General features: G+C 41.8%; 1 protein-coding gene across 1 annotated transcript in view; it reads left to right on the top strand.

Moving 5' to 3' along the window:
- The window catches only part of LOC103211281 (zinc finger protein 350-like), a 31,059-nt gene that overhangs the window by 11,004 nt on the left and 15,617 nt on the right, over window positions 1–4,438 (top strand). The window lies entirely within an intron of this gene.

Raw genomic sequence — 4,438 nt, 5'->3', positions numbered from 1 at the left:
TTTGGTTTTGATGAGTTTGATGATGATATGTCTTAGTGATTTTCTTTTGAGGTCTACCTGTTTGGGGTTCATCGCACTTCCTGAATGGATATATTCTCATCTTTCATATATCAGGGAAGTTCTCTTCCAATAAATCTTGGACAATTTTTTCAGTGGTTTTCTTTTTCCCTTCCTGTTCTGAAATTCCAGTGACACAGACGTTATTCCTGTTGATGGTATCCCACATGAACTTTAGGCTTTCTTCATTTTGTTTTGATCTTTTTCTGATTGATCCTTTTCCAGGGAAGTATTCAGGTATTTGCCTTCAATCTCATTAATTCTGTCTTCCATTGCATCAATTCTACTCCTTTGCCCTTTCAATGTGCTGTCTATTTCTGACAATTTAGTATTAATTTTCTGGATTTCTATCTGTAGATTTTGAATCATTTCTAATTTTTCGTTTATTTTGTCATTTTGTTCCTGTATTTTCTTCAAAAATTCTTCTAGGGTTTTATCTGTGTTTTCTTTGATCTGTCTCTCAATCCTTTGAAGATACCTAAATATAATTCTTATGATTTCCTTATCAAGGAGTTCCAAAGCTGCCTCTTCCTCAGGGATGTGTTATGGGTCTATATTCTGGTCCCTTGTTTCTTCTGCTTTACCTTGCTTCTTTGTGCAGATGGTGATGCTCTGTTGTCTCCGAGGTATTGTGAACTTATTGTATTTATATTTAATTGGTGACTGTATGATGGAGTGACTTGCCCATGATTTTCATTTTCTTTGTTTTGTTTGTATGTTATCTACACAAGCAGAGTACTGTGCTGTACTCCTCTATTCACTAGTTGATAGCACTTAATACACTCACCACCTGTATCCTTTCTTGTTGTCAGCCTCTTGTATGTCCCTGCCGACCTTGGCAAATAAAGCCTATTCTTAGGTCCCTGGAATCCGAATGAGAACGCTATTACTTTAAATTCCAAAATGGTTGCCACTTGTAAAGATTCAAAATGGCTGTGCCCTCAGTCACTTTAAATATCCAAAATGGCCACCACTTGTAAACAATAAAAATGGCTGCACCCTCCAGACAGCAGAAAGTCAACAGCTCGCTTTGTATCTCTCCTTGCTGTTTCCCTTCCTAGTCATAGGCCACCAGCGCAGTCATCCCTGTAGCCCTTGTTGACCAGGGCTTATCTTTAGGTCATTTCTCAGGTCCCAACACCACTTGGAAATATTCAGGCTTTTGGTCCCATCAGAGTAGCTGACAGTCCGCAGCTCTGACTGTCTCTGTTCTCACTGTTTTTGTTCATGTTTTTACACTAGTCGGTACCTAATCTACTTCTGTATAGTTCCTTTCAAAGTTCAAGACTCCAGAATTATCTTCTGTTTCTCTCTCAATTGGTTTTTCTTTTCTTTGTTGAAGAGGGTCTTTGTTGCTTTTCTGCCTGTTCCTCCATCTTACTGGAAGTCAAACTTATCTTCTTAAAGCTTCATTGATTGATCATTTTCATTCAGAGTTACGCTGGACCGTAAGTTGATAGTTGTATGTATTGTGAGGTAGGGATCAAGCTTATTTTTCTTTCTTTTACTTGCATATCTGATTGTCCAAGCACCAATTTTTAAAAAGACATCTTTTGTACATATCTCTTAAATACTGATCTTAGGTTTTATTGCCCATGGGTGTAAAATGTTCTGAACTGCAAAGTAAAGGGGTAGTCAACAGTTTTGGAGACTCTATGCTCAGAGTACCAGGAACAGTAAGAACATGTGGACCTACAAGTAATTTACCATTTATATTTTCTTTCCCTTCTACCTACAGATCTGACTCCCAGCAACAAGAGAGTCACTTGAAGGAAGGAGGAAGAGCTTACAGGATTTAGATATTGTCATTTCCAGAATATTCTTCACAGGAGACTGAAATTTCTGAACACACTTTAGAGAACTGATCCAGAAAACACCAGCACAGAGCATCCCAGTTGCTTGCAATGTTCCAAGAACAGGAGAAAATTGTCAAGGCTCAGGTGACTTTTTTTTTTTTTTTAATATTTTCCTTTGTTCCCAAATAAATTTGTAGAGGCCTGTAAAATATCAGTTCAGCTTGTCTGAAAAGTATAAATTTGGAAAAGCAGAAGTTGAAGAGGGATAAACTTAGACTCTAACTTAGACCTCAGACTGTGTCAGATCGGGAATATATTGATTGTGGGATTAACACTGAATTATTTATGTTGAGCGTAGTTGTGTGACTGGGGACTTTGGGATCACGTTAGCTGTCAACTTGCATTTAATATTTTTCTGGCCAACCCAAGAGTATCTTTACATGTTAAATGCTATGGCCAGTTTTTGAGCAGAAAGATCAGTTCCTTAGGGGACTTCACTACTCCATGGGACTTTTGTCTGAATAACTTTCTGCAAAGAGGACATGGAGGTGGCATCTTCTGACCTTTTCTAACTTTACAAGAGGGAGACAGGATCACCATCAACAACCCAAGGCTTATTCCTATGAGGTCAGACGTGCTTCCACTCTTCAGCCTTTTTACCAGTTCTAAAACCAGCCGTCCCTGCCAGGGTACTCACTATTTCTCTGCTGGGTTTGATAATTTTTTGCAATGGCTACACAGAACTCACAGTTGTAGGGTTTGTTAGAGAAGTAACAATACGTATTTCACGATTATGGGGTTTATCGGGGAAGTAACAGGCTACAACTCAGGTTCAGGAACATTCTTGGGATACAGTTCTTCTATCAGGACAGTCTCCACTGGGCTGTGTCCTCAAGCCTCATGCCTCTCTGGTCCTTGGCCTCTTATCCTGACTTCTGCTCTGCTTGGGCAAGTGTTACAAAGCTCTTTTAGCTCTGACGTTAGGTACACCCTAACGCACCCCACTGCGCCAACAAACCTCTTGCCTACGGGCACTCAGCTTTCTCACTCCAGGGCTAGAAAGGCCGCTGCTCTGAATCATGCCTCTTGGTTCCACTGTTGCCATCTGTCAGCGAGGTGTTTCTGCCAGGCGTCTCTGCCAAGGAGGTCTAGCCCAAGGATCTTGGGTCCAAGGATGCAGGCCACTTCACCTCCAGCTCTTCTCTCTTGATGGGAGTGAGAGCCACTCTGCCTCTAGGAAGGGTCATTTTAAGCCTGACAGAGTAGCAAAACTAACCAATCCCAACATCAGAGGTCCATACACCTTATTTGCATGATCCCACCCAGTAATACAGTGGGAGTCAATGACCGTGACTAGAAAAGCCGTACCTAGTAATTCACTGTACCACAGTTTTGTTACTGGTTCTTTCTGGAGGTGATGAGGTGATCAGTGCCTTCAACAGCGGCATTCTCATGGGTGCATGTAAAATATCATATTAATAGCAGTATAATATGGGGTGGCTCTGACCTCCTCTAACTTTATGGATAGGAGAATCACCATCAACATCAGCCCAAAACTGATTCCTATGAGGTGGAGGTGAAACATACCTGTGGCTTCCAGCTTTCTTTTCAATTCTGGCACAAACCTTCCATCTCACCACACCCTCTTCTTCTCTGCTGGCTTAGATAAGATCATTGCAGTGGCCACACAGAACTCTCAAACTGTACTCAAAATTATGGAGTTTACTGGGGAAGAAGTAGTAGGTTATATAACTCAGGTTTAGGATCAAGAGGCTACAATTTGGGATCAGGATCACGAAACATGTAGGCACAGTCTCTCTTCTTTAGTTCAGGCTACCTCTCTGTCCCCGCTTGGTCATGCAGGGTTCCTTCTGGCCCCCTGAGGACAGGTTCCTCTTGGCTCTGCTGCTGTCCCCTTGTGGGCCTGCTCCACTGGCTCTGCAATAGGGACCCTGCAGCCCATCAGTGTCTTCAGTGGTGCAGCACTTGACCTGTGTTACATCTCTTTCAGGAGCTTTCTTGTGTTCTCTCTTTCTTCCAGCTGCTTCTCTTGCTTCCTTCTGACTAATCTCCGTATGGTTGGCTGCTTATATCTATAATGCCTTGTCATTTTCAGTGCGTGGCACTCCGGCGGGCCAAAAACTGACCAATCCACTTTCAGTAGGCCAGAGAACCCTTGCGTGCATAGACCTTTCATTTGCATAGCCTGTTGACTAATTCCTGCAAGGTATTTAGCAATCCGAGGGCAGGCTGCAGCCCAGGGCCAAACAAAAAGTATCAAAGCAAAATTGTTTACAACTTACTTTGGAAATACTGGACAAAAGTATCAGACCTCTAGGGTAGAAAATTAGGGCAAAGGTTTTTGTGGGAAAAGCAAGGTCCTTACCCTTGTCATGAAGAGTCAATGCTCTCAAAACGTTGAAACAGGAAAGCAAAAGGATTTATTGATTACTGATTATTGATACCCAAGGAGATAGACATGATCAATTCTTTGGAATGTCTGTCTTCTTGAGCAAAGAAATAAGCATAATAATATAGAGAAGTGGGAAGGCGGTTGGAGACCTCTCAAAACATCAGGAATGTCT

The sequence above is a fragment of the Orycteropus afer genome, unplaced genomic scaffold (assembly GCF_000298275.1).
Source record: "Orycteropus afer afer isolate SDZICR_OR568_19922 unplaced genomic scaffold, OryAfe1.0 scaffold00718, whole genome shotgun sequence".
In the NCBI taxonomy this organism is placed as follows: Eukaryota; Metazoa; Chordata; class Mammalia; order Tubulidentata; family Orycteropodidae; genus Orycteropus; species Orycteropus afer.
Note: the sequence above shows the minus strand (reverse complement) of the source record. Positions and strands in the feature narration are given on the sequence as shown.